General features: G+C 36.3%; 1 protein-coding gene across 9 annotated transcripts in view; it reads right to left on the bottom strand.

Annotated features, from left to right (window-relative positions):
- Window positions 1-14,268, bottom strand: part of LRMDA (leucine rich melanocyte differentiation associated) — a 694,799-nt gene that overhangs the window by 305,042 nt on the left and 375,489 nt on the right. The gene's annotated exons all lie outside the window — the stretch shown is intronic.

The following is a 14,268-nucleotide window of genomic DNA, read 5'->3' on the forward strand; positions in this document are numbered from 1 at the left end:
AAAAAAAAAAAAAAAAAAAAAAAAAAAAAAAAAAAAAACATTAATCAAGTAAGGCTCATGGTATATGGAACATACGCACAGACACACATTCACAGCTTATTCACCTACCAGACACCTAAAGATATGCTGAGATTGCATGACTTGACAGCTGATCTACTATGCCTACCAGTGGGAAGATCATCACTTTATCTCTTGGCTGTTTTATAAAATGTGATGAATAAGGGAGATACGGTCTATACTATTTATTCACTTTCCAATGACATTTATACTGAAGGGATTTCCCCACCCTTCCCCACTTTTTGGCAAAGATCAAAATATAGCTCAGGTCCCCGTTAAAGAGTTCTACAGGCACTACAACCAGAGGAAAACACAAATATTATTAGAAAGTATACAGATTTCAAATTAGACAATTTAACATTCATCTGTCCAACAAAAACAAATTACAGCTTTTGTAGATGCAACTTACTGACCACTTATAAATCACAGTTAGAGGGTTCAAGCATTTTTCTCCAGAAAATCAAGTCTGTGACCTTTGAACGGAGTACTGTACATTAAACATTTAAGTAACACTTAGCAAAACACAGAAACAGTATATTCCAAATCCAAGGACTCCTAAATGCTTCAAGCCCTGTTGACTTGGCATTCTGGAAGGGAGATGCAACTACTGCTAATGCCAGGTTGATACCGGGCAGCCAGACCTGAAGAAAATTTGCCAAGCCTACACCCTACAGCATATCTATATTGTTACCGCATTCTGAGACTACCATTTCTGAAACTGCAGGAACAAAAGCCTCTATTCTAAATGTACTGAAACGACCACCACAGTAATATCACACTTTTTGCACTTGCCTTTACACAACCTACTTTGGAAAAGCTTGATTGAGCCTGCATGATCTGTACAGTGCTGCGCAGCATGCTGTATTAAGCTAGCCATTTCAGCAAAGGGGTCGTAACAGACTTGGTTTTGCCAAAGTCAAGATAAGGAGATCAGCAAACATTTCAGACAGTGCTTTCCCCACCAAGTACCTTTAAAAGGCAAAATAATCCAGAGCAAGTAGCAGTGAGTTTATCAAGCTGTTATGAGTTTTCATTTCAGTTTATTTGACAAACCTAGTTCAGCAAATTCCCCTTAAATACTCTTTATTATATAAATAGTGGATTATTTCCAAACCTCACATTTTAATGTAAGACTCTGACTTGCCAAAGGAGTTCAGAGAAGGCCACCTCCTTGTCAACACCACAGAGCCTTATGGGATGTTAATAGGTCCTTTGTGAAAAAACATTGTTTGGGCTCTGGTCAGTGTCAACATCAAAATACACATTGTTCCTGAGTTATGTTATGCAAATATAATACTCTTATCATGAGAATCAGCAAATGGTTGGCAACTGGCAAGGAGAAGAAAGCGCACATCCAAAACTGCTGCAGGGGAGGCATAAAACAAAATGACAAGCCATGAAGTGGGACAAAAGGCCTTGAAACACTAGAGGGAGTTGCCTATTGAAACAGCCTTTCTTTCACAAGCCTAGCCTGAATACAAGGGCACTAGTTTCATAGATAGGCAGAGAAAATTGTGCGCAAATCTCCTTACACCTGTCTGGTTTTGATAATTTTTGCCATGTAATGTTATTAGCTGCTCAGTTAAAAAGGAGCTGTGTTACACAGGGGGTTGCTTATTAATTGTTGTTTTCATGTCATCAGAGCAGTGTGCACTTGGTGATTTAATCAGCTAAATTCAGAGCCCAGAGAGATGGGAGGGGTTGCTACACTACAGAGAGAGGGAGTAGACATTAACATAAATTTACATCCATATGTTATTTTGGTATTCGTTGAATTCTGCTTTTTTCACCTTAAGCAGATGAAAAAAACTAGCACCACCGTAAAAATTGGAAAGACAGCTGGTAAAGAAAGAACGACAAATGTGTTCATCATCATTCAATGATACTGCCTACAAAATCCAAGGCAACAACATCTATAATCATAATATGTAAGGAAATATTGCCCAGCAATTGTACTCTGAAGTTGAAAAGCGTGCATACAGTCCATGGAATAGGTTTTAGGTGACTTGCTTAAGTTTGCACTGTAACTTGCCATTTGCCTCACTTTCCCATCTGCATTACCTACCTAAGAAAGGATTGCTATTGTGAATTAACATGGAAAGCATTTTGAGAAGCTGAGGTAGGAATCAGTACAAAATACCAGCATTTTTATAGAGGGTAAGATAGTTATATTAGCGCACTCCAAGTACTGTCATGAATCCATTACAAAATAGGAGAGGAGTGCATACACATACATACAGCAGTCAAAAACATGCAAACACCCTAAAAGGGACAAGTATAAAAAGAGGGAAATCCTGAGGAAGAGAACCAGATTAAAATTAAATCTGGCCTGTTTTCTCCTAGTTCACAGCAGAAAAATTGTCTTAAAACAAACACAATCTTACCACTACAACAGAACCAGCACTGAAAGAGCAGTGGTAAGTAGCTGTTCCCCAGTTTAAGAAAGCTAATAAACATCACTAAGGTGTATTGTAGGTTGCTTTTCCCTGCTCTAAGGACATGAAATGCCCATTATCTCACCCACAGGTACCATCTCAGTTACCTCATTGCAGAGCTCACACTCTGCTCCCAGAGGAGAGCAAGTGCTGCCAAGAGATTTCCACTGCAATTTCCCAAGTCACATCAAACCGACAAAACATCACAACGTATTCAGCACCATCTCATTCAAATAGAAAAAACTTTAAGTTTCCACTGTAATTAACCCTATCCTCGTTAAGATAATTATGATCAAGCTCCCTGTCACAGCTAATATCACAGCATCATTGCCTATGGCTCACGCTTTGCCCTCATTAGCTTGCAAAAACATTACGCTAAACAGGAAACCGACTCCCTCTGCAAAAGGACTTAAGATGTTCTGTAAGCAGACAGTAAATAATCCTGTAGAATACAATGGTCTCAGAAACGTCATTTTATCCACGTCCTTCAGCTAATCAGCCTGATTTCTTCCAGCTTTCTCTTCCATAATTCATTCATGATTTGTAACAAAGTTTTAATCATAAAGGAATGTCATGGCAGAGATTTTTCCCTCTATGTGTATGCATGGCAATTGTCAACCACACTATTTCATACAGTCCCTCTGGCCTGATGGGGATTTGGTTACAATAAAACTAAAGAGCGGCTCTTCATTTTGGTAATATTTGACAATGAAAACATAAGATTTATAAATGAAAAAAAGCAGAAGCCTCTCAAGCAATGGATGAACCTTGGTACTACATAGCTGTCCCTGTCCAGAACTATCTGTTCAGATGTATATTCTAAAAAGGTGTTTCTCACATCCTACCCCAACCCCTCTGCTAATAAGACAGCTGACTCAAGTCTAATGACTTTTTCCTCCTGTTTAACAGGAAAAGAGAGAGCAGTTAACAGTATGTAAATGAGAGTGTTTGGCTTTTGCCTTTAAATTGATTTGTACTCTGTTGACAAGAGATAGCCATTACTAGAAGTTAAAGACAGAGCTGTTACAAAACAGGAGCTTTTTAAAAGGCCTTTTTCTTGCCTTTTATGTTTTAACAGATTACAGGAGAGCAGAAACAACATGAGAGCCCTAGCACTAGATAATTTCATTATTTAAAGAACATAAATGTAATTTCAATTTCTTTAGCACCTGCCAGCCAAGGCAGCCAAATATATATATATATATATATATATATATATATATATATATGTATTACATATATATGTATTAATGAATTACTCTTCAAAAACCTGCTGAGCTTAAAACTCCATTTTGTAGTAAAGCAGAGAGAGGTTAAGTGACTAAAAAAAGGTGACCGCCAGCAATTTTCTAAGAGACAAGAAATAAAACCCAGAGCTCCTGACTTCTAGTCCATTGACTTAACCTCAGTGAAGCAAAACAAAGAGTAATAAATAAATGATATGTATATAATACATATATATATAAACATAAGACAGACACGAGTTTAGATTTTGCATAATTCCCTGGGAAACCAAAACAATTTCAGTTTTACTTGGATTTTTTTCTGTTCAATTTTATTTTCAATTTAATCAGAAATATAGCATACAAACAAGGGAAAAATTAAACAAGCTGTATCCAACTGTTCTTATAATGGAAGGGGTTTGTTGAGTCTTCTGTGCAAATTAACTTGGACTGAAGCCTCTGTCCCAGTTCTACCCTCAAGCCTGTTTTGGGTGTTCTGTTCCAGACAAACCTCTCACCTGTAAGAACAGAAAAAATACACAACACATTTCAAAGAAAACAGAGCAACCAGAATTCTGTTCCAATTCCGAAGAAAAGTACTCCATTATAATTACAAAAATACTCCAAATTGAAGTTTTGTGCATTTCCTGTGCATAAAGATAGCAATAGCAATGGCAAATAAAGATCGATTTTTTCAGGGTGGTTTTCTAGTTTCAGAATGCAAGCAAGCAATAACCGAGAAGTCTTTTTTTTTTCTTTCTTTCTTTTTTTTTTTTCTTTTTTTTTTCTTTTTTGTCTTTGTATAAACCAGTTCTCCATCAGGAGAACGTTCTGAAATAGCGGTACCTACATGCTGGAGACCATTTCTAGTGTGGGCCAGGCCCAAAATTAGACCATACAAGTCCTAAAATAGGAATCATTAATTTCTGTTCAATGGAGAACAAGCTTACCAATGTTACCAAAACATAAAATGCTTTGGTTTTGCCTAATATCAGAGAGAATATGAGTATTTTGCAAGATGTATAGAGGAAGCATTCAGCATCGCTTCCAGTCAATCTGTTTCCAGCATTCTGATCCTATATAGAAAATATATGGAAGCAGCTCTTTGAATAAAACTTAAGGCCAGTCTGTGAATATGGTCAGCAAAAGAGAAGATGGAAAGAAATGAATTGACCAGAATCATTAAATATCTATCCTTTACAAAGAGCTTACTACTGAGATTAAATCTGCATATTTGACGTACAAGCTACCAAAAGAAAGAAGTAAAGATCTCCGTAAGAAAAGATTAAACCTGTGTTATGAACTGAATCTACCATTAGTTTCTGAGTCTTTTCATATTAAAGGTCATACTTAACTCTCAGACATATAATGAAATGCATATCCTTCTCTCATTCTTTTCTTCATACACTGAAAGCACATGAGACTACCTGGGAAATTTTATTACCAAAAAAGGTAGACATGAAAACATCTTGCAGAAGAATCAAACTACAGCTATGTAAGCACATTTAAATGGGGGGAGATTCATGTAAATCCAGAATCGACTGTTTTTATAGTCTTGCTTTGAGGAGTCTTAGACAGCAAATTCCACTGTTTAAAAAAAAAAAAAAAAAAAAAAAAAAAAAAAAAAAAAGCACAAACTACTCAACCCCTGCAAGCCACCACCCATCCCTAAACCTTAAAGAAAACACAAACAAAAGAAGAGTCAATAAATAGACAAAAAAAAAAAAAAGGTAATTTGGCTTTCTGAATTCTAAATATTAAGAGTTCACAATTTACATCTTGAAACCCTTTCCTACCAAAATTACAAAACAGAAATGAAGAATTTTTAACTTTTTTTTTTTTTTTGAGAGAGAGAGATTTTGCTATTAAGCAGCAGCTCCTCAAACAATGGAAGACAACAATGCAGATTCATCTTATCTATCTGTAGAAACCCAGTTATTTATAACCCTTTGCAGTTAATGACAACAGATGAGCACTTCTAGAAGCTGAAGCAGACCTTCAGGTGAGGCTCAGTCAAGTACATATGTTAGGGAGGCATGAACACATCCAGTATGTCCAAAGTCTTGCAGTGAAAGAAGAAGAATTTGCAATACTAAGGTAATATAAGCTGTTAGAGCTGTGCCTTGTAAGGGTGCATTATATACCTGGTGAAATAAGTTACAAATCCCAATTACAGTTTCCAGTAGCTCTCATAACCATATGATGAGTCAACCATTGAGATCTTTAACCACCATTCTCTTCTAAGACTTTAGTAAAAAAATAATAATAATAATAATAATATCTGGTCTAACTCTATTATGAAGCAACTAGACTGACTGGGTTGGGACTTAAATTCTCTGCTAATTAACCTCTCGAAGTCTCACATTTCATTGTGTGTGTTTAATACAGCTCTACTCAAGAGGATATCCAAATAAGAGAGCTCAAGCTATATCATTCATATCAAGCTTCTTTTTGCTGAACTACTTTTTTATATTACATCTTTAGGATCAAAAACGCCAAGATTTTATATGATATTACTGCTACAATTTTGTGTAAATTTAAATAAAATGATTATCAGTGTAATAATATAGCCTATGGCAAACCAGTTTTCACATAAACTGTATAAAATATTTTAAAATAATACAATATGGATTACAAAATGAGCTCTTAGTTATCTAATGATTGAGCACATAGCATGTAACAAAATACAGTTTGCAAGACACAGCTAAAAATTACCCAGCATGGAGCAAGTGACTGCAAGCATTCATATTTTATCCAAGGGCATTCTGGAAAAAACACCACTAGGAATTCCTTGCAGTTCAATGTATGCACCACTTCAGTAAGTATGGACTTCGCATCCTGCTAAAATTTCCTGAAAGTATGAATGACAAATAACAAGGATAGATGAGTTGAGGGGAAAAAAGCTTTGGATGTGAACATCTCCTGCTTCACGTTTTTCCCCAGTCTTAACATGGAATTCAGTCACAATAAAACAAATAGCATCAAAAGTCATTAAAAAATAAATAAAATAAGCAACTGTTGTTTCCTGAACTCAGAAGAATTCAAGGAAGTATAAGTGATTAGAAACAGAAAAAGAACAAATCAGGGTTTAAAAATTATAAACCTACCTGTTAAAAATAAATAAATAAATAAATAATAAAATAAAGTGTATTTATTCTTAAAACGTCTTCACGGTTCCACATGTTAAGTTGAGAAGCTATTTATAAATCTTCTAAAAACAGTATTATAATGGAAATATGAGCAAATTCAAGCACAAAGGCAGTGCCATAATGAAAGCTGTATCTTGGATCAATCTGTCACTCTGCAATTCAGACAGTAACCTGACCCCTCCCCTTTTGCACAGCGAAGGGGGAGTAACAAGCCTGTAGAGTGAGTAGAGTAAAGCCCATTTCGACTACTAGTGTTCAGTGAGAAGGGGGAAAAGAAAAGTAATTTTTCTCCCATCTTCCACAACAACCAAGGCTGAGGATTGACAAGCAAATTGACGCACTGCTCAGAGGGCAAAAGATAAATGTTTGATGAATTGGCCATTGCTGGAGGAGTGATGGGCTTCATATGTGCATAATGGACTAGCTGCCGTTCAATTCAGATTGCCTGCCAAGATAAGAAACCATAATGAATGGACCAAGCGCAGCCTGTGCCATAAGAAAGTATAATCTGACTAGTTTTAATAAACTTAATAAAAAAGATGAAGCAGAGAGAGGCAAGGGGACTGGCCTTTGTGACCAGCTCTAAGAGGTGAGAACGACTAATAGACTGCTCAAGCATGATAGCAGAGAATTGTTAATGGACATAACACTGAGTCTCTTGATGTTAAAAAATATCTTTAGAACAACTGAAAATCATAGGGATCTACATATGCATAGCGTAGACACTGTAGCACTTGTTACACAGCATATAACTGTAATTTATTCATTCTTCCCTTCTGCTACCTACCCTGCACTTTTTTTCCTTATTTCCTCTATCCCCTTTGCATAGTATCTATACAACAAACCAATCATTTTACCAACAACCCTCCAGAATCAAAATAACCTTCTAAATAAAACCCAACAGAATGCAGGCTGTTTCTGACAGAAAGGTTTTGGCTGTCCAACTACACCACTAACATTCACTCCCAATGGAGAAACATCTTTTACCATCAGAAGTGTTCACAGTTGGTGCAACTGCATTTGCTTTTGCAAGCTGTTTCCACCAAATATGGAAAATTTGCCAATATATCTATAGCAAAAAAAAAAAAAAAAAAAAAAAAAAAAGCAAACAACAAAACTTTCTAGCACAGACAAGACTAAATTGCCAGTGCTAGTCCTTTTGGTCATGTATTTGCTAAATTGGAAATGAGTTTCTAGCTGAAACTGTTCCCCTCTGTATCTACAACCTCTGTTCTGACCTTATGCAGCACCAAACAGCACTACAAAAACAAAACAAAAAGCTAACAAACAAAAACACTCAAAAACAACAACAAAGGCCACCCATACAGTAGTTTACTGGATATGGGTGTATTATACTCTGGTAATTAGCACGATTCTCATGGTGAGTAGCACATAAACACAGGACCATTTTTGCCTTCCTTTCTCACTATTTAGCCACATGAACAGCAGTGGCTCACTTTCTGAACCTTACCAGACATTCAGACTTGAATCTGTGACTGCAAATGCTGAAGAAGTCAACAAGAGAAAAATCAGTCCTGACTTTTAAAACAGCAAGATTAGGCCAACAGTCTTTGTTAAAGATGCTAAGGGCACAAACACACCCTTTTGTGTGCATGTAACACACAGTACTTGGCCAGACAGAAATGTTCTTCTCTAAAGCTAGACAAGACAGACAGAAAGACAGAAAAAGAGGCAGACTGCAGAAGATTAAGGAAAGCTAGAAAACACGTCATACAGAATAACGTCATTGTTATGCATGCTTGCTAGTTTGCTTGTTTTTACTATTTTTCTTTGACGATGAAAAATAAATAAGGAAACACAAAATCCTCTAAGTATTCAGATTACCACCCCCTTGATGTCACTTATGTAGCCTGTGTCATATTTTAAGCAGAAATGATTATATGCAAGACAGATGTCTAGTTTTCAGTATAAATTTTATCCAACTGCAAAAGGAAAGTAACTCATTATCAAGCAGCTCAGTAAGGCTCCCACTAGTGAAGAAAATAAAGTTTTACGACAAGAGGGTCTCTCCTGTCTCTCCCTGTGAGTGAGAAAGTGAGTGCAAGAATAAGACAGAAAGGGAAGGCTCAGGAGTGCTGTGTGAATTATAGACTGCCTCTCAAGATTCACAGCTCTTCGTGGTAGGAGGTTAATATTCTCACATGTCATTAGGTCTGCTGGCTCTACTGATGGCTCATTGAATCAGGCAGCAAATTATTTCCTCATGCTGCAGAGGACACCACACTTCAAAGGGAAGGAGCCAGGGTCAAGACGGCTCTCCAGTTCGATTAATGAGTTGGGATCAGCAAAGGTTGCCTGTAGGTAAGAATGTGACTGAAGCTTTTGACAAAGCTGACTTTTTGAACAGGACTTGACCCAGGCCCTTACTCCCCTCCCCACCAAATTTTATTTCCAACATTTGCCTCTGACTGACCTGCTCAGGCCTGTTGGGATAGTTTTGACCTCCTCAGACTTTGTTACCAGACACAGGAGCTGTCTGCCTATGTTTGATGAGTCTCTCCCTAGAGGCCACACCAGGATCATCAGAATACTTTGGAGCTGGACAGCAAAATAAAATGAAGTAGATTTAGATAGATAGATAGATAGATAGATAGATAGATAGATAGATAGATAGATAGATAATTTTTGCACTAAATTTGTTGAGAATAGGGAAAAAGGAAAAGAAAAAAAAGAAATATTTCAGATTTCAACATTAATATTTCTAAAATCTATCTGCAGATAATAACAAAAAATTGTTACAAGCAAATATATGTACCAGCTTACATAGATTTGCTAAGAATATATAATGTGTTATGAAGGATATTCCTCTAAATTTTTTTTATTTTTATTGCCATGGTGGCAAGAGATAACAGAATTAAAACTTAACAGACACAATATTGACCTTCTTCTAAAAGCTCAAAGGTATCCTTGGGCTGATGTCTCTGAAATGCTTAAATGCATATTTAAATTAACAAAGCACCGAAGTGAGATTCATTGCATTACTTTTATATATACATATATATACAATCAACTTAAATTGTATTTTCTCAAACAAAAATGAGTAATTGAATCAACATGTTAACCACTGTTAATGAGCTTCCAAAAATCACTTCTGATTACTGCAAGAAGTGTTTGTTGTTGTTGTTGTTTAGCTTTTTATCAATTACACCAACAAAATTGTTCACACAAGCTTCTGAATATTTTTTTTTAATGTTATTTTTTCAGGCTCAAAAGAAATTTATATGCTAAATTTGAAGCATATTTTAGAAGTTTAAGGTAAATTATCAGTCAAAAATGTTCAAGGATGGCAAAAAAAAAATCACTGTTCAAAATTTGCAGGCTTAAGTTTTATGTTAGGACAGCTGTCTGTATTGGAAAGCCACACTTCTAGTTTTGAAATTAGAATACTTTTATTTTTAAATGTACCAAGCAAACAACAGTTCTGATAAACCTCAAAACACAAAACTATGAGATTAGTGCCTTAAAAAGATCAAATCACTTAGGCATCTAATAACAGCTCAGGAAATTTAACTTTCAGTGTATATTTAAAAATCTTTTAGTGATCTCAGAGGGTAAGGCAAATTTTCATCTTTAATCTTCTATGTTTCTTTTTGCATTCAAACCATTATTTGTAATGGATTTCCTTATTGTAACTAGCACTTAAGCCCCAAAAGGGAGTAAACAGATTATTGGATCCATAAAACTTGGCATAAAAGCATAGAATATATGTACATGACTGAATCAAGTAAGAGTAACTAGAATCCTTTCAAGGAGACTACCTAACTGCTAAACAGTACATCTTCCATATGGATGTGCTTTAATTCTAAAATGCAAGTGTACACAAGAAAGAGAGACAGCCTTTTCTTTCCCTGATGTCTGTGCAATCTCTACTGAATTGTATACTATGCAAGTGGAAGCTTGCAACACCAGAAAAGCCCTAAGAGGGGAAACACTTCTTCATGGGCTTGTTTAAACAAAATAACTTCGTTACAGGGTCTGTCATCTGTGTTAACATTATATCCTGTTTCATCTTTTTTTTCTAGAAAGCTAGCAGCATACCAGAGATCATTTGTGAAATGTATGGATGTCTTATATAATAGTTAGCAGGAAGGTATGAATCCCATACAGAAGAACAAGTCCAGCTGGAGCAGCATGAATCTGGCCATTTTGACACTCTTGGGAAGAAAGAGAAAATAGCTGCGTTCGGGGCAAGGAAGAGCCACTTAGTAGATACAAAGCAGAAATAGAATCACCATCAGTTTCCAAGCATCATCACCAAAGCTTCTGGTTTTAACTCCAAGGATGGCAAGAAGGGACAGGTAGAGACAGCACTAAATCAGATGGTGACAGAACTGAGAAGATACATTGCTGAGACACCTGAATCTGAAGCAGAATCTCCTATAAGCCATTTCAGGAATCCTAGAGAAGATGGATTCAGCAATTGCAAAGGTGCTAAGTATATCCATGGGTCAGGTTTTGTATTTGTTCTTGTTTCTACTCCTAAAACTAAAAGTTTATGGTTATAGCTTAGTAAATATAAGTTTGTTTTGCTTTCAGGCATATCTGGTGTTTGAGGAGAAGGTAGTACCAATTAACAGGGTACAGTGTTTCTAGAGAGGCAGCAAATCTAAATAAAGACAATAAGAACAAGGAGTCCCGTACCGAACTCAAGATGAATTAGAAGGCCCAGCTGCAACGAGTACTGTTTTATACCAACTTGGATACAGTCCATCTGGGAAACTGTCGAGGCAATTATGGAGTTTTGGAAGGAACTTGTAAACTCATAAATCACCCTTGCAAAGAGCAGAAAGCAAGGAAACACCCCATGACTTTTGGGAATCATTACCACACACTGGACTCAATCAAACAGCGTTGCATGATTACTGCCCAGGACTGTTTGTACAATTTTTTTTTGTGTGTGTAACTGGGCCTTATGGTAATCCTGTAAAGATTTATATATAAAAGTTCACATTCAGAGGTAAGCATGTGCTTATAACCTTCCCTGATTTTAATTTCTGATAATGCTTCAATATAGTCTGTCATTAATTCTCTCTAGTCAATGTTGTTTTTTTGTTTGTTTTTGTCTTCACACTTCAATTAAACAATTACTGCAATATGCACTAACATTGTTTACATAACTTTTTACATAAGTAAACAACAAAACCATGGTCAAAATAAAGAATGTTCTTAGTTTACTTTTAATGTTCATTTTATTTTTTATTTTGGTTATTTTTCCCATTGCTCATATTATGCAAAATAACAAGTGGCATTAACACTTTGCCTCAGGAATGGTAGCAAAGTATTAAATGGTTAAATGCGTTTGTTCAAAACAGCATGCTAGAATTCAACCTCTGAAAAGACAAACATTGTCACTCTTGAAAATGTGAGCAAATAAAAGGTCCTAGAAATGGACAGGGTGGACATTTCTTTCAATTCATAGGTCATTAAAAAAACAGAAAACATGCCTCAGAAAATTCTGGATAGTGTCCTGTTGTCAGAGTAATGGCGTTCATTGCTACACAGCAAGTATATTTAAAATTGAACCATATAAAAAGTGGCAGGAAAAAGTAGAAGGTGATAATCTTACAGCCCAAGAGGACAGACTAGAGAATCTAACACAGGGGTTGGTTTATTCATGGTGCCTCCTCTTCCCCTCCCCTCCCAGCCCATCACTAAATTAGTAAAATTGCAAGAAATCTGATTAGGAATGTCCAGTCCTGTAAAATTCCCCCTTTAAAAGATACACAACCATGTATTTGATAGACTATGATGAAGAAGGGGATGATGAGCAAATAACAAAATACATTTCAAGTTGTCATAGTGCCTGTACTTATTCAAATGTGCTTCACATCTGAGAGCAATACAAAAAGTCCTACAATCACTTTACAGAGCAAGGGAACCACCCTAAAGACTCCTGAAGCAGCAGAAAATCCTGTAGCACCTTGTGTCCTCCTGAGCAGCTTCTCAGGGACACTTACCGTGGTCAGTGATGGAGTGCACTGACAGGGAAGTCACACTGAAAAAACAAGCTAGTGTTAATGCTCTATGCTGCCCAGGAAAGAGGCTTGGAATGGAGTTTATCTGTTATTTTTCCATGTCTAATGAAGAGATACAAGCTTCTCCACAGCATACTTGAAGACAACATACACTACAGGTTAGGAAAAGGCAAGCAAAAGGAAGACAACACAACTTTGAAAATCTTCTTTCATGTTTTACCATCATACCCACACATACAGAGCCAACTGAGGAACCACAAGAGGTCATTCTAAATAGCATTATTTTAGAATCAACCATATTTTCTACCATGTCAGAATAAAAACAAAGACCATAAGAAATGGAGATTGAATGCTGAATTACAGGCAGAATAAGCTAAGGGCTGAGAATATGCTACTATATGCACTATCAAGCAATTCTTTAATTCTTATACGCACTTAACATATTTTGAAATAAAACTCAATATAAAACTCAAAGTCTGTAGATCAAAGCCGTTTTTTTCAAGCTTTAGTTGCTGAGTAAACACTGAGTAAAAAATTTAAAGCTGTAACCGAGAAGAGGGGCTTGATTATTTAAACTGCAAAGGCCTCCAGATTTTCAGTCTTCTTATCTATAAAAAGAAACACACAAGTGGTTGCAACTTACTGTGCTTGAATCCTCAGAGGGTGAGTAATACAACCTTTAATAAAATTCAAATTAATAAGAAACCCAAACCCTTCCTCTTCCAAGAGTACAGATAGCACTTGACTGACTGAGTTGAATCATAAACCTGATGCCACTTCGAAATGCATCTGCCTTCCCCTCAGTGAAATGGTTGGGCTTTGCTGTGTGGAAGTGCTGGAGATTCCTGAACATCAATTCATCCATTTGAAGTCTACATTGCAGTCATCAGCATAACTTCAAACTACGCCATATGCTCACTCTTTGCCCATGGAGGAATCTGATGACAATTAGATTTCTGAGGTGCACATAATTTGCTCAAGCCACAAAAATAATGATGCAATTTACCTCACGTATGCTCATGTGAACACAGCCAGAGCATGTTGACAGAAAACACATAAGTATCACAGCATATATGCATAAGAACTCATCCTTACTGACACAATTAGTTTAAGTAAATAAATAAATAAATAAAAATTAAAGCAGCAAGTCCCAGTCCTCACATTACCGTACGTCCAAGCACGGTCACAGGGACCATGAGTTGTCAGTGCCTCTCCGTTTCCAGAGACCACATCAAAGCACCTTTGCTGCCTCGTGGCCTTTTACACAGCAACTTCAGCCACTTAGGAAAAAATGGCTAAATAAAGGCTTGGACTTAAAACATTAAAAGAAATAAATTGGCAGGATTTTGTCTCAAAACCTTGTCTTGTCCTTACTGAAGGCTAAAATAAACTTAATTTTTGTTAAAAT

The sequence above is a fragment of the Oxyura jamaicensis genome, chromosome 6, assembly GCF_011077185.1.
Source record: "Oxyura jamaicensis isolate SHBP4307 breed ruddy duck chromosome 6, BPBGC_Ojam_1.0, whole genome shotgun sequence".
Taxonomy (NCBI): Eukaryota; Metazoa; Chordata; class Aves; order Anseriformes; family Anatidae; genus Oxyura; species Oxyura jamaicensis.